Source organism: Sminthopsis crassicaudata, chromosome 1, assembly GCF_048593235.1.
Source record: "Sminthopsis crassicaudata isolate SCR6 chromosome 1, ASM4859323v1, whole genome shotgun sequence".
Lineage (NCBI taxonomy): Eukaryota > Metazoa > Chordata > Mammalia > Dasyuromorphia > Dasyuridae > Sminthopsis > Sminthopsis crassicaudata.
In genome coordinates, this window is record NC_133617.1 from 69,741,544 (window position 1) to 69,767,517 (window position 25,974).

The following is a 25,974-nucleotide window of genomic DNA, read 5'->3' on the forward strand; positions in this document are numbered from 1 at the left end:
AGATAATTGATTTAAAGCTAGAAAGGACTTAGCGGTCACCTTGTTTGATCTTATCTTTTCATCAAAAAGGAAACTGAGTCCCTAAAGAGAAAGTAGACACGCCCAAGATCGTGTAGGTAATTTGAAGTTGGTTGAACCAATACATCTAGTCTGGCCTCCTCCCGCCCCCCCCCCCCCCGCCTTTTTTTTTTTTTTTCTTCCTAAAGAAAGAAAAGGAAACTGCCCCACTTTAGAGAAAGTGAATTCTCCAGAGGTCACTCAGGCAATAAGTGCCCTAACGGAAATTCACGTCGGGGGCCCTCTGACCCAATCCTGGGTACTTCATATCATTTCATCGCTGCCTCTCAGACGAGCCTGGTCCTCTATGACCCTCCTCTCCCTTCCCTTTTCCCCACCCCATGTGGGTTTTTAGCATTAATCAAAAAGATGCTGTTTTACATGTTCCTCCTGCAAGGTGAAGGTTCATTTCCCAGCTCCTTCTCCAAAGGGCCTCCAGCTAAAAAGGCTGGGGATCTGAGATCCTGCCTGATTTAAGCCCTGCCCTCAGGGCCTCCCTGCCAGGGCATGGAAGGAAATTAGAGCTAAGTAGGATTTAGAGTCCCCTCCTGCTCCACGAAGAGATTAGATGAGATCAATGTACTGAGGCTTCCGGAAAGATCTCCCTGGGGGGCCTCATTAATATCTCTTGCCCTAACCGGTAATTAACAGACTTACAGGGGACCCAGCTGGTCTTCCACCCCCGTCCCCTTGTTCTGTCGGAAGGAGTAGGATCTCCTGAAGCCCCTTCCCTTCTCTGCCAGGATGGACCTGCAGTAGGTAAAGACCCATATTTAAATCCCATTTCCCATTTACCAGCTGGGACCCTGGACAATTTATACAATCTCCTCCAGCCTGAGTTTCCTTATCTGTAAAATGGGGAAAATGACTGGTGCTCACTTCTAAGACTGTGATGGGGAATTAAATAAGGTGATGGTCAAGTGCTTTACCACCTTAAAAGACTTTCGAAAGGTCAGCTCTTACTATGACTAGGATTCCTCCTCAGATTTGCTGTTTCTATTTCATTTAATCTGCTTGAGCTTGGTTGTGCTTTCATGTGGGAGGGAGGTCCAGGGAAATCAGGCCAGTGAAAAAAGAGATGGAAGGGACACCATTTAGTCTTTTACACACAACTGACCTTGAAGCAATTCCCCTGCAATAGAAAGAGTACTTTATTTGCAGTCAGAGAACCTGGGTTTGAATTCTTTTTCTGGTTAAACCTCAGTTTTCTCATCTGTAAAATGAGAGAGTGAGACCAAAATGACTTCTGTGATCCTTTGTTTTTTCTAACCTGACATATTAGAATGATTATCAATTGGATATCTGGGAAGTGTGCCTGGAAGGGAGATCCTAGGAATTGGAAAGTTGTACCCAGTGGGAATTCTCTCCCACAGATCCTTGCCTTATGGTAGCAGCCCAGGCTGCTAGTAGAAATCTGCCTGTGGGAGGGGGCAGCTTGAAGAGCCCAGACTAGCGGCTTTGGACATGTGATTCCATATAGGAAATACCTTCTTTTTCCAGGTCACCTCTTCATTAACCTATACTGGAATGGAGAAAATAACAGCCTCTACTTCTCAGGGCCGTTGTAAGGATAAAATGAAATATTTATAAAGTGCTTTGCACATCTTAACATGCTACATAAATGTTAGCTATTAATATATCGTCATCATCATCATCATCACTGTCTACAACACAACCAGAAGTTAGCTTTTTTAAAAAGTGTCTAACTAGAACTGGATCAGTCATATGATTTCATTGATAAAAGGAACTTCAAAATAAGGAAACTTCCTGTGAGATGCATGTCAGTAGAACTTTTGCAACTTAGTTTTAAGAGATTTCATTTCAGCACTCTGAGGGTATGTTATAGCCAGGGCTGCTTTTCAGAGCTTGGTGACTGCCCAGTCGGTACATATCAAAGGTGGGGTTGAAGGTTGCTTTTCCTTGCACAGAGGTCAGACAAAACAAAGGTCATGAAATCCATATATTTTTTTTCTCTCTAACTCATTTTTAAAAATTTTATAATTATAACATTTTTGGCAGTACATATGCATAGGTAATTTTTTACATTATCCCTTGTACTCCCTTCTGTTCCAAATTTTCCCCTCCTTCTCTCCTCCCCCTCCCCTAGATGGCAGGCATTCCCATACATATTAAATATGTTATAGTATATCATAGGTACAATATGTTTGTGCAGAACCGAATTTTGTTGTTGTTGTTGCAAAGGAAGAATTGGAAATCCATATATTTTATTCCTAATTGGGACTCACAAAACATAGCCATTATGAGGGCAGGGACAAGTACTACAAACCAGGTTGGGGAGGGGGCAAGCCAAAAGAAGTATACGTTCCTTTGAGTCAGGGTAGAGGCCAATACCTTATGGAGACCAAGTCTGGTCCAAGTTTTGATCGACTGCAGAATGGTCATAACAAATTATATTTGCTACCTAGGTGGTATTTATTGTTTCTATTTTTTCTGGACAACAGGCACCCTCTATATTCTTATCCCTGAGGCAAAGTTCTAGTTGCCCTACCTTTGTCACATCATCTTGATTCTTGATACAAACAGGCTTGGTTACCCAGCCATCCCAAATTAGAAGCTGGGAATAAGGGGGAGGGAGTACTGCTAAAGAAAGAACCAACAGTAACTGAAAACAAGGAAAAGCTATAAAAAGATGACAGAATCTCAAAAAAATGGAACATTCTGAGGTCATTTAGTATATACATAATGTTAGAAATGACTTTAAAGTCATCAAGTTTAACCTTCGAATTTCCTACGTGAGAAAATAGGTCTGGAGAGGGAAAGGGCCTTGCCTCAAGTCACAGAGTAAATAGCAGAGTCAAGATTTGAACCAAGGGCCCTACTTCCAAGTATAGAAGTCTTCCACTATGTGATTCTATGCCCATTGTGGGCACTGAGAAAGATCAAATTAATATATAGTTATCTGTTTAGGAAAAGAACCAACTTTAGAAAGATCTCTATAAGAAATGCCTTTATTTTGTTTTTTTTGTTGTTGTTGTTTTAGTACTTTGAAAATTTTAATCTGCGTTATCTAATGGATTCATTGATGGAGAACACCTCATTCCTTTAGGCAATTGGATAATCGAGGCATTACCAGACCTTTGGAATCATTCACCCACAAGAGACCTGGTTCCAAGTGGGAAAAGATACAGCTGGAGAATGGTAATCACAAAGGAGGTGCGTCAGGATTTTTAAACAAGGTACATAGGAAGAAGCCTTCCCCCCAAAATAGAGAGGGAAGCTCAAGTAGGAACACACCTTCAGAATTTCAAGTTATAATCATTTCCTATGGTATTGAGGAGAGATTCTTAATCTGGATCAAGGGAAAGTGTGGATAGATTTCAGGGGTACCATGGACTTGGGGAAAAACAATGGCAATTTTCACTAATCTGTGGTTTTCTTTGTAATCCTCTGTTTTTTATTTTGTGAATTTAAAAACACTATTCTGGGGCAGCTAGTTGGTGTAGTAGATAGAGCACCAGCCTTGAAGTCAGGACCTGAGTTCAAATGTGACTCCCGACACTTAACTGTGTGACCCTGGGCAAGTCACTTAACCCCAATTGCCAAAGCAAAAAAACCAAAAAACCAAAAAAACATTATTCTGAACAGAGGTCTGTAAGCTTTCTCAGAGAATTCCATGGCACTTAAAAAAAAAAAACACAAAACCTCTGGCTTAGTGGGAGAGACGGAGAGAGAAAAGCGGGTTGCTTCTAAGATAATGAGCTCTCTGCCACCTAAAAGCAGGAAACAAGCATAAAGATTCATCCAATATCATACAGCAAGCATTAAGCAAAAAAGATCATGTTTGGGGCAGTTGTTTGGTCCGTGCTGACCTCTTGAGGTTGCCTATTCTCCATTATTATGGTTGCTTACACTTTGTGTTTTTGTTGTTTTGAAACTTCCTCTCTTGTTCACTTAACTATAGAATCTCTACTTCTAATTTTATCATTGCATTGTAACTGTTCTCTATAAAGTTACCAATAGGTTTTTCTCAAACCTCATCCTTTTTGACCTTCCTGCAAACATTGACCTTGTCAAATACTCTTCTCTCTTCCCTCTAGGTTTTCATGATACTCCTCTCTCCTGGTTCTTCAGCTCTCTAACTGTTCATTCTCCAGTCTCTCCTTTGCTGGATTTTCATCTAGGTCATATTCTTCAATCATGGGTGTTGAACCCAATTATATTTTCTCTTATCTTAGAATCTCTTTTCTTCTTCCTCTGTACTATTTCTCTTGATAATCAACAGCTCCAATAGATTCAATTGTCAGCTCTATGTTCATTATTTTCATTTCAACTTATGCAACCCTCACCTCTCTCATGACTTCCCATATTGTACCTTCAACTATTTGGACGTCTCAAACTGGACATACTGTAGATATCTAAAGTCATTTTGTATAAAAGTGAACTCATTATGTTTTCTCCCAAATCCTACCTAATTCTATCCTCCCTAGTCCCTCAGGCTCACAACTTAGGAGTCATCCTTAACTCATCAAACTCTCTCACATCATATCCTCTCCCTCCCTCCCCATATCCAGATTTTTGCCAAGGCTTATCAGTTTTTCCTTTGCAACATCTCTCTTATGCACCCCCTTCTTTCCACTGATATTGCCTCTGATATTGGTGCAAGCCCTCACCACCACATATCTGACTGTTTCCCATCCATAAGTTTCTCTGTCCTTCTCTCACTTGTCAAATCATCTCCTTAAAAAATAGATTTGAGTGTAACAGCTCTTTTTTTGAGGCGGCAAGGAATTGGAAATTGAATGAATGCCCACCACTTGGGAGATGACTGAATAAATTATGGTATATGAATGTAATGGTATATTATTGTTCTATAAGAAATGATGAGCTGATTTCAGAAAAGCCTGGACAGATTTACATAAACTGATGCCGAGTGAAACAAGCAGAATCAGAAAAATACTATACATGGTAACAAGAAGATTATGTGATGATCAGCTATGATAGACTTGGCTTTTCTCAGCAATACAGTGACCAGAGGCAATCCCAATAAACTTTGGATGGAAAATAGCATACTCATCCAGAGATAGAAATATGGAGACTGAATGTAGATCAATGAACATTATTTTCAACTTTTTTTCTCCTTTTTTTTTCTTGTAGTTTTTCCCCCTTTGTTCTGATTTTTCTCTCCCAACATGTGTCCTATGGAAATACGTAAAAAATGAATGTACATGTGCAATCTTAAAAAATATAAAAGTTTTTTGTAAACATTAAAGTGCCATATAAATGTTAAGAAGGAAGGAAGGAAGGAAGGAAGGAAGGTGGGAAGGAGGGAAGATAGGAAAAAAAGGAAAGAAGGAAGAAAGAAGAAAGAAAGGGAGGGAGGGAAAAAGGGAGGGAGGAAAGGAGAAAAGCTTTGAAAGACAACATGAACTGATGCTGAATGAAATGAGCAAAACCAGGAGAACAATTGTACACAGTAACAACATTGTATGAGATCAACTATGATAGACTTAGCTCTTCTCAGCAATACTTGGATCACTATCCAAGACAATTCCAATAGACTTGAGATGAAAAATACCATCTGCATCCAGAGAAAGAAATATAGAATCTGAATGCAGATCAAAGCATGCTATCTTCACTTTTTTTTGTTTTTTCTTTCTCATGCTTTTTTTTTCTCTTTTTTTCTGATTTTTTATAACATGACAAATATGGAAAATCTTTAAAATGATTGTATATGTATAACCTATATCATAATGCTTTCTGTTTTGGGGAAGGGGAGGTAAAGGAGAGAGGGAGAAAAATTTGGAACACAAAATCTTACAAAAATCAATGTTGAAAACTATTTTTACATGTATTTGGAAAATAAAATACTATTGAGGAAAAAAAATTCTGTAGTTGGAATCAGAAGATGTTCATTCCTGGCTCTACAACTTATCAGGTATTAGTGTTGTAATGAAATTCCTGAGGAAGAGATTAAAAGGATACTTATTGGACAGTGTCAAAACATATCAATAAAATATTTTCACCAAAAATATTGAAAACTATCTTTACATGTAATTGGAAAAATAAAATATTGTTGGAAATTTGTTTTGAAAAGTAGATTTTACTATGTCAATGACCCACCTTCAACTCCCCCTAAAATGCCAGTGGCTCCATCTTACTTCCAGGATCAAATTCAAAGTCTTCTGTATCCATCTCTCAGATTGGCTAGAATGACAGGAAAAGATAATGCTGAATGTTGGAGAGGATTTGGGAAAACTGGGACACTGATACATTGCTGGTGGAATTGTAAATACATCCAGCCATTCTGGAGAGCGATTTGGAACTATGCTCAAAAAGTTATCAAACTGTGCATACTCTTTGATCCAGCAGCGCTACTACTGGGCTTATGTCCCAAAGAAATATTGAGGAGGGGAAAAGGACCTGTATGTGCCAAAATGTTTGTGGCAGCCCTCTTTGTAATGGCAAGAAACTGGAAACTGAGTGGATGTCCATCAATTAGAGAATGGCTGAATAAGTTGTGGTATATGAATGTTATGGAATATTATTGTTCTGTGGGAAATGACCAGCAGGATGAATCCAGAGAGGCCTGGAGAGACTTACATGAACTGATGCTGAGTGAAATGAGCAGGACCAGGAGATCGTTGTATACTTCAACAACAATACTATATGATGATCAATTCTGATGGACGTGGCCCTCTTCAACAATGAGATGAACTAAATCAGCTCCAATAGAGCAGTAATGAACTGCTACACCCAGCGAAAGAACTCTGGGAAATGAGTGTGAACCATTATATAGCATTTCCAATCCCTCTGTTTTTATCTGCCTGCATTTCTGATTTCCTTCTCAGGTTAATTTTACATTATTTCAAAATCTGATTCTTCTTGTACAGCAAAATAACTGTATGGATATGTATACATATATTGTATTTAACATATACTTTAAAATAAAAAAAAAACTTAAGTCTTCTGTATGGTTTTCAAAACCCTTTATGACCTGTCCCTCTCTTTCTAGTCTTCTTAAACCCCATCACATGCTCTTTGATCCAATAACTCTGCTCTTGAAGTTCCTCAAACAAGAACCTCTCTAGACTCCAGACATTTTTGCTTTCTGTCCTCAGGCCTGGAATGTTCTTTCCTCATCTTGCTAAAATCCTGCCTTTTAAAGGGATCTTTTCTCAAGTTATTCTAATTCTAATGCCTTCTTTCAACTTATTTCTAACTTATCCTGAACCCAGCTTGCTGATACATAGCTGTTTGCATATTGACTCCCCACCAGAGTGTAAGCTTGTTGGCCTTTTACCTTGCTTTGTAACCCCAGCACTTATCTCAGTGCCTGGCAAGCGGCAGTAGTAGGCACCTAATAAAAAATGCTTCTTGCTTAACCTAAGATGAGGTGTCCCTATCTTCACAAGACTGGAAGTAAAGCAGCCAGTTGCAGCTGATCAGCATGAGCGCCTTGATCTGCAGGTTTGCTCCTCTACAGGCAATCCAGCGCTTACCCCACCTTCCCTATATTGCTACAAGATGTCACGTAGACACCCAAGTTTGGCTTTACCACTGCACCTCAGAACTCCCGAATTGAAGTGATCCACAGACAATCTGCATCCCCAGCAGCAGCAGGGATTACAGGCTATAATTCATACTTTTCCAGCATTTTTCCTTTTGGCTGCTCCTATGAATGCAAGTACTGGAGTTGGCAGCAACCTCAGAGGACCATCTGGTCAAATCTTCTTCTGCAGGGAAAGAAAGTCATCTATCCAGGGAGGCACAGAATTTGAACCCAAATCCTATCTCCAAGCCCAACCCTCTCACCACCCCAACATGCTGTCCCACTTGTCTTTATACTGCTGCTCCCAGATTTCTCCGAATACCCAGGAGAGTGAGTCACCAGAGAGAGGGGGAGGCTGTGGGGGCTGGTGACACCCACAGGACCAAGCACCCTGACCATAAAATCAAGGGCCTTCAAAGTCCTGCAGAGAGGCTACAGCATGTCACCTAAACTCCTCCCCCAAATCCTTCCTTTACACCATGGACTTGTGTATAGGGCCCTCAGGAGCTACTGAAGAATATAGGTGTGCAATACTCTAAAGAAGATGGAATTTAGAAAAAGATTCAAGAGGTACCTCCCAACAAAGGCAGAGAATTGTAAATGCAAAGAAGTCCCATTCCTTCCCCCTTCCTCCCCATTCCCTCCCCTGATCATGAATGGAAGAACTTGCCTTCCCCTTATTTAATCAGGAGGATAAAGTGATAAAATTATTTAAAATAAGGTTTCTTGTTCCTAAAAGCATTCTCTCCATCCACCCACCTACCCCTCCCCCATCCCTATATCGTCATCCCCAATATCAAATCCTCATATATCATCAGCTATCTAAAGCTTCTTTAGAATCAGGGCAACTGGTATGATTTCTACCCTCACCTTTTACCCCCATCCTTTTAAATAGAGGGGGGGGGAGAGAAACTAGGTAAAGCAGCCAGGTTTCTGGGGGCTTTGGCAGCTCTGTTACTAAGGCAACCAGACTTGCTAACCTGTAATTGGTGTAGGAAGCCAACCCAGGGCCTACAGCTCGAGAAGGCAGGGAGGGTGATGGAGGGATGGATCGCACCCCGATCAGCTTTCTCTCCTTCATCTTGAATCCATCCAAGCCCTCCCAGTGAGATCTTTGGTTCTCTCATCCTTCTTTCAAAAGTGCACTGGCAGAGGCAATGGCCTTCATTAGCTTAAAGAGAAGTCTAGCTCCTTCTATTGGTCCTGGAGTAAGGGAGGGGTAAAGCAGGGGGCTTTACAGCAGAGCCCCCTCCTCCTAGCCTCAGCCCCAAGCCTGGGGTAGCTTTCTCTGGGACTGAATCCCATTCTGGGCAATATCTGTTTACAAACCAGTCAGCCAGCGGGGTAGAGGCCGCAGCAAATAGGACCAGCAAATACACTCATGGGAGCGCAGATTTAGAACTAGACAGACCAAAATGGTCATCAATCCCACCCCCCTCATTCTACAGATAAGGAATTTACAAAGAGGTTAAATGATTTGCCCCATGTCACAAGGTAGTAAATTGTGCAGGGGAGTAGGGGATTTGAACCTAGGTTCTCTGCTGACAAATTCAGTCCCTTTTCCCTTCCCCTGTAGCATTCTGCCCAGGGATTAGAGAGAGTGGTTCAATTCTTCTTTAAGGAAATTTATACATGAACCCAAGCCAACTATTCTGTACCTATAGTTAATCCAGTAACTCTGTTAAAAAGTTCACAACCTAGCATTTCTAGAAAGTCAGATTATCTACCCCTGGGGCTAGGTTCTTAATGGGGGGAGAGATAGAGACAGAAATAAGAAATAGAGATAGAGAGACAGAGACAGAGATAGTGACAAAGAACAGATATAGAGAGACAAAACAGAGATAGACAGAGACAGATGGAGAGACAAAGAGACAGAGGTAGATAGAGACAAACAGAAACAGACAGACAGACAGACAGAGATGGATAGAAAGACAGACAGAAAAAGACAGAGACAAAGATAATGACAAAGAACAGAGAGACAGATAGACAAAACAGACAGAAAGGAAGAGATGGACAGAAACAGAAAGAGACAACCAAAAGGAAACAAAGATACAGTCAGAGAGACAGAAGCAGAGGTACAGAAAGAAACAAAGACAGAGAGAGACAGAGTCAGAAAGAGAAAGAGAGATAAAGACATAGAGACAGAGAGACAGGAATCTCTTAAATCGGAACAACAGGCTTTGTGGAGAAAGAAATGGAGAGGGCTTGGCTCCTGGAAAGTGTGATAGTGAAAGAGCAGGCATTTGTATTCAGACCCTGGTTGTGACCTCCTTTCTAGCACTAGCATCATGGCCAAGTCGCAGCAGATTCTCCTTCTCTGCTACAAGGGCCCATGTGACCTGCAAGGTCACTGTCTGAGTCAATGGCAGAGCCCAAGTTTAAGAAAGAGCAGTAGAGTTAGGATTTGGAGGATCTGGATTCAGATCAGATTCTGATTCTGATACTGACTAGCTTTGGGTTGAGTAGTTCACAGCACATTTTTATTTCCTAATCCTTAAATCAAGAGAGTTGAAGAAAATGGCTTCAAAGTCCCTCTCCAGCACTAACTAATGTTCCAACAATCTCTGTTCAGGAAGGAAGACAGGCTACTTACTCATTGGCCAGTCACTGCCTTGCCAGCCTCTCCCACTTGACAGATACCATACAGATGGGGCTGCCTTCAAGGACTTGGTGCAAATTGGCACCCCAGGAGGGTGAACACCAATCTACAGCTGCCGCCCCAGTGGGAGATATGCCAGACACTGCCCCCTACCAGCCTGGGCTATGTATGGGCAGCGGGGAGGCTGATCACATTCAGTCAGGAAGCAGTCCTGGGGTACTCCCAGCTACCTGTAGGAACCCTCTCGGCCACCCTCGAGAGGAGAAATAGCAGCTGTCTGAGGTGTTGGAGCCTTGGCCTCTCCCTATCCAAGCCGGACAGTTGGGCTTCCAGTGTCCCCCACTTAGCAAACCCCCTTATTTGGGAGAATGTAGAGGCAGGGAGGAGTCAGGCCTCCAAAGACTTTTCGCTGAACAGTCAGGCAGCTTCTATTCTCTGCTAGCAACATTGCTTGCCACCATTGCCAAAATTATCCTAGATTTATTGTGTATATAATTTTTCTCTCCCCTCCTCCTTCACCCCCCAAATCGCTAGTGCGTTCTCACTTGCTGTAAACCCGCCTGCCCCTGGAAAACATCGGCAGAGCTGGCTGAGGCTGCTACCCGAGCATTAGCAAGCCGGGAGGGAAGGAGGAGCTAGAAGCAGAGATGAAAAAAGCAAAATGGAGAGCTAGGGAAAGGGATGTAGACATGGAAACACCTTGAGAAAGGATGGTCCAAAGACAAACTTGGGGGGGATGGGAGGACAGCAGTCAGAGTAGAATCCTAAGTGCTCTGAAGGAGCTCCTGAAATATTATTTAAACCAGCCCCTTTATTTTACCGAAGGGATATCACAATACTAATAATAGTAACAATAGCCTTTTATAGCACTTTTAAATTTGCAATTCTCTGCATGTTATCTCATAACAACCCTCCAAAGGTGATATTATTATTCCCATTTTACAGATGAGGAGGCAGAGGTCAAAAAGATTTAGTGACTTGTCCATGATGACACAGAGCCAGGATCACAATCTAGGGCCTCTTATACTTCAGTGGGTAGGGGTTAGTGGGGCAATTACCCTTTGAGGAAGACTCAGGCTCTCCCTTCTGCTCCCCCAGCAGCTACTGTGAGATCCCCCCTCTATTCCAGCCACAGCATTTCGTACATCCTGCTCCATTTCCATCATAAGTCAGAGCTGGGGATGGGTGGGAGGGATCCAAAACAAGCTGGCCTAGACCCTCAAGCCTTGGCTCTTGCTCTCCTCTCCCCATCTCCAAATATGGATAGAACCACATGGTTCAGTTTTAGAGTCAGTCTCAAGTGAGATGAGTTTTGTCTGGTCTCAGTCCAGCAGTTTCTAGACAGCAGCAGTCCCAGCCCTCTGATGGCGCTCCCCCTGGCTGGCAGCTTGACTCAGAGCAGGAGGAAGCCCAATTCTTTTATTAATAACTGGGAGGCCATTGTCAGCTCTGGCATCCCTCATCCCTATCTGAGGAACTCAAAGCACAATTGCAGACACATCAACTCTTTCAGCCTCTTGACTGGGTTTTCTCACTAGTCATTCCAAACAATCTGAAGGATGTCCATCAGGACAGGAAAACAGACTTTCCAAGCCTTCCCCTCCCCTCTATATTTAGGAAGGGTCTGACTGTAATGGGGAAGTAGATGGTTATTAGGCTGACTTTCAATTCCTCGAGAAAGCACCCCTGGACTTCTCTGGGATGTCCCCTTGAGAAAGAAATCCCACTCTGAGCTACAATCTGAACTGTCATAGAATGTCAGAGATGGAAGGAATCTAGGGAGCTAGGCCAGAGAGGAACTAGTTGAACCCCTTTACCCTTATCATACAGACCAGTAAACTGAGGCTCAAGGAGAGAAAGGATTATAATAATTATGAATATAATAACTAACATTTTTGCATCTAGCACCAATCCAGAATTATATCTAAGAAAAAGCAAAACTCAGGATATTGTTTAATATATATTAAGTGTAAAAAAGCATTTAAAGTATGTATGTATGCATACATGTAAATTTCTCTGTGTGAATGTGGCAGCTAGATGGCATAGTTTATAGATCTCCTGGCTTGAAGTCAAGAAAAACTTGAGTTCAAAGTCAGCCACAGACACTTGCTATGTGCTCCTGGGTAAATCACTTAACCCAATTTACATCAGTTTCCTCAGATGGAGAAGAAATGACAAATTGCTCCATTATCTCTGTCAAGAAGACACCAAAGAGCTTCAGGAAGAGTCAGAAACAAATGAACAACAATAATATATGTGAATATATATATATATGTATATGTATATATACACACACCTCTCTTTAACTTTACAAATATTATCTCTTTTGATCCTCACAATGATCTTGTGCTATTATTATACCCATTTTATGGATTTATGAAATAGAAAGAATACCATATCAAAATCATTATATGCCAGCACCTAGCGAAAATCCTTGAACAAACAAGTACTTTCTACATGTTTGTTAAACTGTTGGATTTGGAATCAGAAGAACTGAGTTGAAATCCTAGCTTTGGTACTGAATATTAATTGTATGACTTTGAACAAGTCACTTAGCCACAAACTCTCCAGGCCTTAGTTTCTTCACTTATAAAATAAAAGTTTATTGTCTTGTTTTGTTTTTACATCACCTACATTTTCCATTGTATCTCTCCCACTCTAACTCCCAGAAAACCTTCACTTATAACAAGGGTTCTTAACTTGAGGAGGGAGTCTATGATTTGAATTTTTTAATAATTATTTCAACATAATTTCTTTTGCAATTCTATGTATTTTATTTATATATTGAAATATATTATATAAAAATATATTTGAAAACATCACTCTGAGAAGTCCATAGGTTTCACTACCAGTAGGATCCATTTTTTAAAGTGTGGCATTCCACTCCTCCTTTAATAACAAAGATTGAGAGAGAGAAAGAGAGCAAAGAAAAATCATAGAAAAGAATAGCAAAACCAATCAATACATTGAAAAAATTGAATATATGCAATATTCCATGCCTGTGGAGCTCTCCCATTACCACACACATGAATCTTTGCAGAAGATGTTTTCTCATATCTCTTTCTTGGAACTGAGCTTTTAACAAGTATTTATTAAGCACCTTTAAGTTGAGGCAGCTGCAGTGTTTCTATTGGGCCATTATCCCAAAGAAATCTTAAAGGAAAGAAAGGAACCCACATATGCAAAAATGTTTGTGGCAGCCCTCTTTGTAATGGTAGGAAACTGGATGCCCATCATTTGGAGACTGGGTAAGTTATAGCATATGAATGTTATAGAATATTATTGTTCTATAAGAAATGATCAGGAGGATGGTTTTAGAAAGGTCTGGAGAGACTTACGTGAACTGATGCTGAGTGAAATGAGCAGAACCAGATCATCATTGTACACGACAACATCAATATTATATGACGATCAATTCTGATGAATGTGACTCTTTCCAACAATGAGACGATTGAGGCCAGTTCCAATGATCTTGTGATAAAGAGAGCCATCTTCACCCAGAAACAGGACTGTAGGAACTGAATGTGGATCACAACATAACATTATCACTCTTTTTGTTGTTGTTCACTTGCATTTTTTCTTACTCATTTACTTTATCTGATTTCTCTTATGCAGCAAGAGAATTGTATAAAGGTTTATACATATTGAATTTAACATATATTTTAACATGTTTAACATACATTGAATTGCTTGCCATCTAGGGGAAGATGTGGGAGGAAGGAGAAAATTTGAAACACAAGGCTATGCAAGGGTCAATGTTGTCAAATTATCTGTGCATATATATATTGAAAATAAAAAACTTTATTTAAAAAAAAGTTGAGGCAACTCCAAAGAGATTGGTAGGAAGCTAATCAGGGAACCAAGAAGACCTGAGTTTAAGTCCTACCTTTGGTGTATCAGGTAAATTCCTGGTGCCCTGACAACTCTCTAAGATCCTAAGTTAAAGATCTGAGGCTGATCTGCATCAGCAAAGGAAATTCACTCAATGGGCATTCCTTATATCAATGAAAGCACAGATCCCATCCAGAAAAAAAAAATGTACCAGTCACTAGGGCTATAATAAGCAAACAAGAAAAAAATAATTAGTCCTTCCTCAAGGAGCTCAAATTCTACTGGGGAGATACAGTGTATGGCTACAGGGCCCAGTGGATATAGCATTGGTTAGGAATATAGGTTTAGGAAGACCTGAATTCAAATCTAGCTTCACTCAATTATGAGCATTATGATTTTGGACAAGTCACTTAACCTATATTTATCTCAGTTCCCTCCTCTATAAAAAGGGGATAATAATAGCATCTACTCCAAAGGTTGTTGTGAAGATGTTATTATTACTATATAAATGAGAACCACAGGAGTTAAGTGAGGAAGGAGAAGGCATCAAGTGGCAGTTGGAATTCTTGATGGGGTGAGGATGGGAGAGGGGTCATATAGTGTTCCCAGTCAAAAATCACACTGAATGAGAAAAAAGGAAATTGACAGGCAGAAATGAGGGTTGCTCTCCAAGGTCCTTTACAACCTTTGAGTCTTTGACTGACTAGTACCTTGTAAGGGACAGGGCAGAGTTTTGGACCAAAGCCTCCTGCCTCTAAGTGCACACAGCCCTTTCCAACTGGGCCTTCCTTCTTGGGTTATCTCCCCCACCCCCTTATTCAGCTTCTGTCACTATCCTCGGAGGAGGGGTGGGCTCCAGGAAGCTAGCCCCACTCTGTGGGGGAAGAGTCAGCCAGTGAAGAGGCCAGAAACACTTGAGGGCTGAGGGAGGGTGTCTCAGGTGGGTGGCGACTGAGGTTTTTTTCTGCTAGGCCTCAAATCACCTACACACAGTCCCACACCCCAGTGCACAGTCATTGACTGAAGGAATAAATATTCAGCGTGGAGATAGAGCCGAGCCGGCTGAGTCACTGCAGCAGAAACAGACGGGAGGGAGCGGTGAGCCATTAGCACCCTCTGCTCCAGAGTTAGGGTTCACCATCAATACCAAACAGCACCACCCATCCCCAAGAGGTGACAGATCCTGTATTTAAGGTGGAGAGGGGAGGAGGAAGAAAATCTATCACCAGAAACTATGGCGACACCTTTGTATTCCCCTCCCCTTCTTCGGGGAGCAAGAGAGGCAAATCAATGCCATGTTAATGTAAGATTTCCAGCATCTCCGGGGGGAGCACTTCATAAAAGATGTATTGTTTCCATTGGCATTCATGCAGCTTCCCATCATTAGGCAAAATGGCGACAGCCCCAGAGGAGAGAAAAGATCCAGTGCCTGGGCCAGAAGGAAAGCAGCACCCCCCCCCTCCTGCTCCTGCTGGGGAAGGTGGGAAGAGAGGCAGGGATGAAGGAGGGAGAGAGGCAGGGAAACAGGAGAGAGGAGGAAAGAGAGCAGCTGTGATGGAGAGAGAGGAAGAGAAGGGGGAAGAAGAAGAAAGGAAAGGAGGAACGGAGGGGGGAAGGAGGAAGGGAGAAGGGGAAGTGAGAAGGAGGGGGATGGAGCAAGGAAGAAAGCATGAAAGTGAAAGAGGGAGATATATAGGAAATGGGGAGAGGCAGAGAAATAGGAAAGGAGAGGAGTGGTGAGGGAAAGAGGAGGAAGAGGAAGAAAGGGGAGGTGGAAGAGAGGAGGAAGGGAGAAGGAAAGAAATAAAAAAGGGGAGGATGGATACACATACACACACATACACACATATGGCAGGCATAAAGATATGGAGCTGAAAAGCAATGCAGGAAGACAGAAAACTAGCAGAGAGACAAGATAAAATGAGGGTTGAGCAAGAAACAAGTAAGAGATGGGGGAATGATGAAGATGAGGGGGAAGGGGGAAGTTCCCCTAACCTATAACCATGTCCCTTATGCCTTTCTCACTTCAATTCTTCTTTGGAATTTTCCTTGCTTCCCTTCATCCCTCCCTTCTGCTCTGTGTCTCTCCAGGCTTGCTCCTTTCCCTCCTCTTCTCTTCCTCGTGGAAATGGGCAGAGAAGGCCCCCTCCTGTCTGCCTGAGGATGGAGCCTGGCTTCACCCCATTACTCTGCCTCCCACACATGAGGGGTACCAGGCTGGGAGAGAACAGAGCTTGGCTAGGTTCTGCCTTCCACCGCATGCCATCCATCTTCTTCCTGGCATGGCAGGGCCAGTATGCTGTAATTACTGCCTGGCTACTTTCAATCTGAAGGATACCCCCAGGAGCTGTACCTGCAACCACCTCTGGCTATAAAGGGCTGTATTATGTAACCTTCTTCCTTAATCCTTCTTGGGGTGGGAGAGTTCGTTCAATCTCCTTTAAGCTTTCCTTGATGATGGATCTTCCCTGGATAAGTCTTCTCCATCACTTAGCTAGGACTTTGCTCTTCTCTCATTAACTAGATACCACAGTTATTTGTCTATATAATGGGATTTAGAGATAGAAGGAGTGTTAGAGGTAATCGAGAGTTCAACCTCTCCAGACAGATTAAATTACCAGCCCAAGGACACCTGGGTAGTAAGTGTCCGAGCCAGGATTTTGTGAATCTAAATCTACTATATCACATTGCTCCTTAAATGTATTTCCTCCTAATACATTTATAAAATCCTTAGGAGTGGGGTCAGTTGTCACCTCTATCTTTGTATCCCTGGTACCTGGCATAGTATTTTGTATGTAATATCTGGAGAAATTCACTGGTGAGAGTCCTCTTTCTGGGGAAATCAGTTAGAGAGACAGAGATGAAGCAGAGAAAGACAAGGAGAAGGAGAAGGAAGAAATGAGGCTAGGAAAGAATCAAAGAAATAGGAGAGAGACTTAATGAGTGTTTGTTGAAGGAATTAATGAGGTGGCTCTCTATTTCTAGTGTTGCAATATTTAATCATGAAATACTTGGACTTCCTTCTCCCTTCTTGTTGGATGATTTGGGTGTCTGTCTTTCTTGGTTATTTCCTTTTCCCTGGGTTTAGGAGATTGGGACAAAAGATTTTGAGGTTTAAATTATAAAATTACTCTAAAGCTGGAAAGATCTTTAGCAGCTGTTTTACAGATAAGAAAACAAACTTTCCTAAGGCTCCATAGACTGAGGCTGGATTTGAATTCAAAGCTTCAGATTCGAAAACCAGTTTTTTGACTTTCATTGTTACCTCTTCAGTTGACCACATGCAACCTCCATCTCAGAGCTTGTCCCAAAGGGCTATCCTTTTTTAAAAAAGAAAGAGGAATTCAATTTGATCTTTCTAGACAGCCTGCAGCCCACTGGCAGAGCAGGTGGTGACCTTTGAATTCTGCTCTTAGCTATGGAACAGAGTCAGGATCAAGTGGGTGACTAAAAGAAGCACTGGGTGTTATAGTGTAGCCCAAAGAGCCCTGGATTTGAAAGTCCCAACTGAAATTTGACTGAAATCCATGACATTGGGTGAGTCTATATGGTCTTTCTGGGCCCAGATTTCTTGACCTGTAAAATGAGAGAGCTAAGCTAAATGATGTCTGAGAGTCCTTTCCAGCTCTAAATGTTGTGTTCCTCTCCAGTGTTGGACCCCTGACCCAGAGGCCTGAGCCCCAGTAACCTGGATACTCTTCCCAAACATAGAGATTCTCCTCTTCTTTTTTTTTCCTTTTAGCCCATTCCTAGACAATCCTATGACAAGTCTCCTGTAGAAAAAGGAAGGGGAGATCCAGAAGAGAGTTTCAAGTCCCCCATCTCTCAACCCCCCTCTCTTGGCCTTCTTGCTCCACCACAGGGGAGTTTCCAAACGACTGAAAATAGCTTTAAATTAGGAAAAAGAGCTAAACTGCCAGGGTCCTTTGGTCTATTAAAAGCTGAGCAGAGGCCACTCAGCTCCCCTGGCTCCCCCTGGCTCCTGTCCGGCAGGGAGCGGTTTTGCATTTGAAGCCCTGAATGGCAGCTCCGCTAATTCTGAACAATAGTGCTGAGGATGAAAGGCTTTCGGCTGCCATTAGGGGCTGGGCCGTGTGCCGCAGGAGCCGGGGCTGGCTAGCCAACCCCAGCTGTTTCCCTTTCAGCCACAGTCGGGGGGGAGAAGCATAGCTCTCCCCCTTGCCCGCTGGGTTTGCCAAAATTAGGAAGGATCTAGTTGCCTGGGACCTTTCATCCCCCCAGGTGGGGAAGGTGGGGGTGGGGTGGGAGGCGGGAGCTGCAAATACCTGTGAAGAATCTCCGATGCCCTCCCCTCTGCTTACAGGGAGACTACTCACCTTGGGCTGGGCAGGAGAGAACCAAGGCACAGGCTGGAGCCAGCGGTCAGAGGGTCAGGTGTTTCTAATGACTGGACAAAACGTGAATATCACCTTCATTCATTCATTCGTTCATTTGTTCATTCATTCATTGAGGAAAGAGTACTGGTCCCGAAGTCAGACACAAGTCCTGCTAGCGCAGGCCCTGACTGCTGATGATTACCAGCTCTGTGACCCCAGGCACAACATTTCACCATTCTGACCTCAGAGTCTGGTCATCTACTTGAAGGGAGAACCTCATTTTCTTCAACTTTAAAATAGGATCTAGAATATTTGCACTGTCTTTCTTCTAAAGGTAAACTTCAACCAGCTACTACATTATGTGAAAGCTATTAACCTCCACTAAGATATTTCTCTCCCATGGGGTGAAGATGATGCTGAGTTCTTGTGGGATATCCCACCAGGTAGCAGCCACTGAAAGAGAAAGGCTTTGAGCACTCTCCCAGTGATGGACTCCTTATCTGATGCCTTGTAAGTATTTTGTCATTACCCCCTATATACCAGGATCTGTGCTAGGTGCTGGGAATACAAAAGCGATTTCTGGTTGGAGGAAAATGACATATATGCAGATAAGAAAGTACACAAGGTGAACACCAAGTAATTTGGGAGGATGGGTTACAAGAGTGGGTAATCAGAAAAGCCTGTGTATAGCAAGCAGCTGGTACTTGAGATGAATCTTGAAGAGAATGAAGGATCTTGAGAGGTGGAGGTAAGGAGGGAGAACATTCCAGGCATGGGTTGTGAGGGGTGGGCCACCTGTGAACAGTCATAGAGGTAGGAGATGAAATATCATGTATATGTAACTCTAAGTAGGATAGTTTGGAGAGTGTTGGTGAAAGAAAGAAATATAAAATAAGTCTGGGAAGAGTATACTGGTACCAGATCAGGGAGTGCTTTAAATATTTTACAGAAAAATCCAGTCTAGTTCATTTCAGCAGTGCTACACATGACCACAGAATGATGCATTTTTACATTCATAGCATTTCTTTAAAATTATACACTGATACTATCAATATACCAATAAATTAATAAACATTTATTAAGCACCTACTATATGCCAGATTTTGTGCTAAGTGATAGAAATATAAAAAGAGACAGTTCCTATCCACAAGGAGCTTATAATCTAGTGGAAGAGACAATGTACAAATAAAAATATACAATACATATAGATAATAATTAATAGGGGGAAGGTATTAGAATTAAGATGGGCTGAGAAAGACTTTAGAGAAAAGATGGAATTTTAGTTGGGACTTAAGGGAAGCCAGAGGGTATAATAGGCAAAGTTGAGAAGGGAAAGTTTTCCAAATACAGGGACAGCTGGAGTGAATGCCCAGAGCTGAGAGGTGTAGTGTCTTGTTCATGGAACAGCCAAGAGGCCAATGTCACTAGACCAAAAGTAAATCTAAGAAAACTGGAAAGGTAAGAGGGGGCTAGGTGATGAAGGGCTTTGAATGCCAAATAGAACATTTTATATTTGATCTTGGAGACCATAGGGAACCACTAGGGTTTATTATGTAGACATGATCACAGAGAAACAGAAATAGGGATAGGGAGAAGTGGTAGGGAAGGGGAGGGGGAGAGGGAGAGGTCGAACTCTTTGAGACAAAGATACACATGAGAGTATTCCTATAACAGTTTTGATCTCCAAGGTGTGCTAAGAGAACATCTCCCTTGGGTGAGATCATTTCTCTTATAATTTGAAGTAAGATCTTATCTCCCTCCCAAATGAAGAGCTCATTTGCTCTTCTATATTCTCTTACATATTCAGAATTTCTTCAATTTCTGTTTGCTATTTTACTCAGATAATGGATTTACTCACTAATCTCTATATGTGATGATCTTTTATGTAACTGGCCCACTTGCAGTTCCTTAATTGATTGCCTACAACATTTTATCTCCTATCTTTATAACTTTACATTGGCTGTCCCTTATGTTCAAAATGTTATAGTCCCTCACCTCTGCTTCTTAGCCTCTCTGATTTGTTTTAAGACTAAGCTCAAATCTGATCTTCAGTAGGCTTTCTTGGTGCTTTTTGCTTCCAATGCCTGCCACTTTCAGAATGCCTTTATATACTCTGTATATATCTCACGTGTATCTATGTGTATTGTCTCCAACACTATAATGTATGTTCTTTGAGAAAAAGAACTATATTTTGCTTTCTTTGTATTTCTAGTGCTTAGCACAATACTTGACACATAGTAAGTGCTTAATAAATGCTTATTGATTAACTGAATGAGAGGTAGAACTAATGAATAAAATCTGAAGACTAACCTTTCCCATAAGAGTGATAAGGGAATGGGCTTTTGTTATGAATCTATCATCCTCCTAGAGTTATTTAAGGAGTGTCAGATTCAATTCTAACCTGATACCCTCTTGGAGACTAAGGGGAAAATTTCTTTGCCCAAGTGGTCCAGGGCATTTCCTACCTCTCCACCCTCTCCTCTTCCTTTTTTTTTCTTTTCTTGTTTTAATAGTATTTTATTTTTCCCCAAATCCATGTTAAAGCAATTTTTTTCATTTTTGAATTGGAAATTTTATCCTTCCCTCCCTTTCCTTCCCATTCCCTTGCCCCCTTAGACCATATAGCTTATATAAAGATTACTGCCCTTCTCCTACTCTGAAAAGATGAGTCAACTCTCAGATCATATCTATTTATGCTATCATCAAACCATGTCTACCTACATATTTAAACAATCCACACACAGATGCATCTAATAGAAATAAGACTGTAAAAGGAAAGTTGGACTGTGATGGAGCTACAATATTTGCCTATAGAGCTTCTGTGAATAAATGTTCATTAAAGCAATGGGGAACCACTGAAGATCTTTGAATTGAGAAGTAACATGGTCCCATCTGCACCTTAGGAAGATTACTCAAACAGTGGGTACTTGGGCACCCAAAAGGCAATGGAGAAGTGTAGAATACCATATGCTTACATACAATGAGTGATATGAGGTAGCTGTATCAAACTCTATGCCCTCCAGGGGAGGGAAGTCCAAACTAGATTAAAATGTAATTGGGAAATGCTTAACAAAATAAAAATAAAATTTTTTGTTTTCCATGTCAATATCCATGAGCAGGGATCTGTTCACATTTAGTCCCATCAACATAAGGGATATATCCCTAAGGAAATATGAATATGGGAATACAGAATAACAGATGGACAGCATGAGTTTTACTCTGGTACCTTCAAAATGTTAAAAGGCCCAGAAGGCGGCCTCCATTACAGTGGGCCAATCCTCAGTAGGAAGAGGACCTAAAAGTGAATATAATTGGAAACAGGATGAGAAGGCAACAGTGGACTACAATCTTTATCATTGGGGGAAAACTCTGAAATTACAGATCCTGTGAATCAAAATATTCTGTCTTGAATTCTTGAATCCTCTACTCCTTTTGGCCTGGTCCTGTCTCTGTCCCCTGAACATTCCTTCCTTCCTATTTCTACCTCTATCTCCATTTATAACTGATCAAATATCCCTCTTTTAATGTCCACACTAAGTTCCATTTCTTCCAGGAAGCCTTGTCTGACCACAGCAGCCCCAAGTGAACATTACTTCCTCTGATAAGATATAATAATATTTGCTGTCTATACCACTAATTGGTCATTGAACTAATTATTTTTATTTACTAACCATACTACTAATTGGGCATCAAACTAATTATTCTTAATTTATTGTCTATACCACTAATTAGGCATTGAACTAATTATTTTTATTTATTGTCTCTGCCACTAATTGGGTGTTCCGCTAATTATTTTAAAATTTTGCTCTCTGTGCCACTATTTGAGCAGTAAACTAAAAAAAAATAAATTGACATGTGAGGGTCTTCTCTCTCCAACTAGATATAAGCTCCTTGAAGGTAGAACCGTCTTCTATTTTTATGGATCCCCTGCACCATCTATCTCAGAACTGTCATAGAATATAGATCCATGTAATATTTGGTGGATGATTTTATGACATTTTATGCCCTGGATCCCAAGTTAAAGCTTCAAAATCTTCATCTACATCTCTAACATCAACAATGGGAGATCTGGTAGCAAGGTGGAGGAGGGGGGACTGCCATCTGTGTCAATTCTATTTTCATCTCCCCGTGTGCCTGTGAGACTTGTACTTCCTGTTGTGCCTCAGGTGAGAAGAGAACCTACCTTCTTCTGACCACATGTCTTCCATCTCCTGCTGTATGTATCCCCTGAGGGAAAGGAACAAAGGGTGACTTCCATCTGCACCAGGGCACAGCAATTTCCATCTTCTGCTTTGATTACCTGATCTCCTCCAGATGAAGAAGATCGACCTTCACTTCTGGTGGGCTAATCTTCCATCTTCAGGTGTACCTGTGCCCTGAAAAAAGAGGAAGCAGAAAGTTGGTGGGGTATCCAGCTCCTGCTGAGGGAGGTTCATTTTCCATCTCCTGTCACACTGCCTCCTGCTGCACCATCTTCTGTCTAATTTCCAGACTTCAGATAGAAGAGAAGTGAAATAGGAACTTCTATCTGACCGAACACCTTCCATCTGGGGCTTTGAATTTCTTTTAACTGATCTCTAGCCTCTTTTGGGGAAAAGAGTAGCACCTTCCACTCCATGAATAAAATATTCTTCCTCTCAACATAATTCATAAAACAATGTGTATTAAAAATAAATAAAAAATACTCTTCCTTCCTACACATCTCTGATTCTCATCTAAATCCCTGTAGGTTATCAAGGTCATCATCACTATTCCCTGACACCTGATAACTTATTTCCAACCCTTTTAACCATTTTAATCCAAAATCCCAACCAAATGTAACCTATTCCTCTCATTGTACTCTCTGGAATACCTGCTCCATAGGCAATAAACTTGTTTTCATTAAAAAATTTTTTTTCTCTTCCATTCTTTCCATTTTCTAGAAATTACTGGCACCTGACTCCTCACTGATGACAAAGCTTCCACAGCTACCCTTTCTAGTACTGTTTGGACTTTCACTCATTCCTCTAGGCTCACTGGTTGAGGTGGAAGGGAGTTGAAATACTCCTTTCTCCCTCTTGCCACATCTAGGTTCTCTCCTTACCTCCATCACTCAGGTAACCTTTTTTCCTTTGAGGCCCAATCAAAATTCTCTTGCTATTATTTGTAGGTCATTCTTCTTCCTCTTTCATTGAGTTCTGTACCTAATTCATCATTTTTCTCTCCTCCCCATGCCAGGAGACTTTGACATACATATTCTCTCTCAAACACTCTAACCACTCAGTTCCTCAACCTACTCAACTCCTTTTTTTTTTTTTTTTTTTTTTTTTTTTAATTCTTCCAAGAGAACTTTGTGAGATAGAGACCAACTCATATCACCCTTTGGGGCTTCATCTAGTGACCTCAGGGTTTGAAGTCTGTTCTTTGTCTCTATTAAAAGCTATCTATGGTCAGAGTTGTTTTTGCTTTTTGTTTATTCTTAAAGGTTGAGGTCTGCTTTTAGGGCAAAAGGGAGATTGTCCCAAGGTTCCTCTACAGGCAGCAGCAGCTTCATGCTGCCCTGAGACCAATGCTACGGACTTCCTTCCTATACTGGGTGGGTGTGACCAAGTCACACCTTATTCTGGGGTTCACTGTTTGCCTTTTCAAGTTGTGTTGGATGTCTCATAGGTAGTCTGCTGTTCCACTAGCTTCTGAACCAGGACAGAGTAGCCAACACAGCTGTATTTTGGCTAAGAGCCTAATGGTAGATTCCCCCAGTGCACAGAATGCCACACCACTCTGGGTCCCTGCACTTGTTCCTCACCTCATCCACCTCCCCCAGTGCTCAATTAAAACAAACCTTTTCTGAAGTTCTTCAAAAATATCTTCTGTGGAAATTTGTTACACTCCAAATATTTATGTGTTCTGTCACTCCAAAACCAGTTCAGAAGCTTGATCTGGTGTTGATCTGAGGGAAGTCAAGAAGAGCTCAAGACCTGTCTACTCTCTACCATTTTGGCTCTGCCCCCTCTCAGCTCCTACAAGTTACTCTTTTACTCCACATCAGCTATAAACAATAATGGTGTACCCTGACTTTTTACCATTATTCACAAAGGTACCACTTCCAATTGAAGAATTCTGAAAACCTCTTCTCTGGCTATGGCTTTTCATCTCTCCTTTCCTTACTAAACCCTATTTTTCATTCATCTTGTGACCTCTAGTCTCTCAACCCCTCACTTCACTTCCAGACCCTACACTAGATACTCTGTCTTCTTTTCCCCATCTTGAACCTTTATCAACCAGTTGAGTCCCTTGCCTCCTTATCATCTTATCAACTGCCAAGCCTCAGTCTTGAATAATCTCACTATCAGCCACTTTTACTTTTATATACCTAACAAAGGTGGAGAAAATCATGCAATATTCTGACTGGATCCACTACAATCTATGTTATACAACCTCAATTGGACCCTTACTGCTGCTAAGCAATCCTACTATCTAAGTCACTATCCCACTCTCCAGAGTGGCTCTTCCAAATCTTTACATCCCTCCTCAAATCTCCAATGCTTTCCATTCTTTGCTGAAATCCTTGACTCATATTTTACCAAAAAAAAAATTGAGATCATTCCATTAAGATCCTTATTTTCCTCTCCTCTTCATCTCTATGACTCAAATGCCTTCTGCCATTATCTGTTCTTTTGCCTCTGTCTCACACAAAGTGGCCCTACTTCTTAGCAAGGCAAAGCCTTCTACCTACACAAGCAATCCCATTCCATCACACCTTCTCTAACAAATTACTCCCCTCTCTCATCCCCACTGTTACTTATTTTCTACCTTTCCCTGTTTATTAGCTCCTTCTCTACTACTTTCTGACATGCCATGTAGCTCCCACCCTCAAAAAATTCTCACCTGGTCCTTCCCTGATAGCTATCATCTCATCTTTTCTATCCTTGGTCACTACACCCTTTGAGAAGGCTATCTGCAATAAGTGACTCCACTTTCTCTTCTTTAATTTGTTTCTTAACCCCTTACAATCTTGATTTCTGACTCATCATTCCATTAACACTGTTCTCTCTGAAGTTACCAATGATTTCCTAATTGTCAAATGCAGTGCCTTTTCTCAATCCTCATTTTCCTAGATATCTTTATACCATTGAGTGCTCTCTTCCCCTTGATGCTCTCTTCTCTCTAGGTTTTTGGGACACCACTTTCTCTTCATTGGTACTCTTCTTAACTATCTTCACCCAGGGTTATACTCTCTAGCTGTAGGTGTCCCACAAGGTTCTAATCTAGCCCTCTTCTCTTCTTCCTCTATGCTACTTCACTTGATGAACTCATCAGTTCCCATGGATTTAAATATCTTTTTGTTGATTCTCAAATCTCTCTAACCTGCCCTAATCTTTCTGCTGATCTCCAGTCATGCATCTACAACTGCCTTTCAGACATACTTAAATAGATTCCAGTAGACATTCAAAACTCAATATATCCAAAATGAACCTATTCTTTTTCTCCTAAACCTTCCTCCCTTCTAAACTCCCCTATTACTGTAGAGGGCAACACCATCCTTCCAGTCCCCCAGATTCATAATCTAGGTGCCATCGTCAGCTCCTCACTATCTTTCACCTTTCATGTTCATTCTGTTGCCATGGGCTGATTTCATCTTTCCAACAGCTCTCAAATAC

The 25,974-nt window shown here is 41.5% G+C and overlaps 1 long non-coding RNA gene across 1 annotated transcript; it reads left to right on the plus strand.

Annotated features, from left to right (window-relative positions):
* Positions 1-731: 731 nt before the first annotated feature.
* On the plus strand, positions 732-6,259 carry LOC141566260 (uncharacterized). The gene is made up of 3 exons (XR_012489265.1): positions 732-816; positions 3,125-3,254; positions 6,183-6,259. It is a non-coding gene; the product is annotated as an uncharacterized LOC141566260 (long non-coding RNA).
* Positions 6,260-25,974: the final 19,715 nt, after the last annotated feature.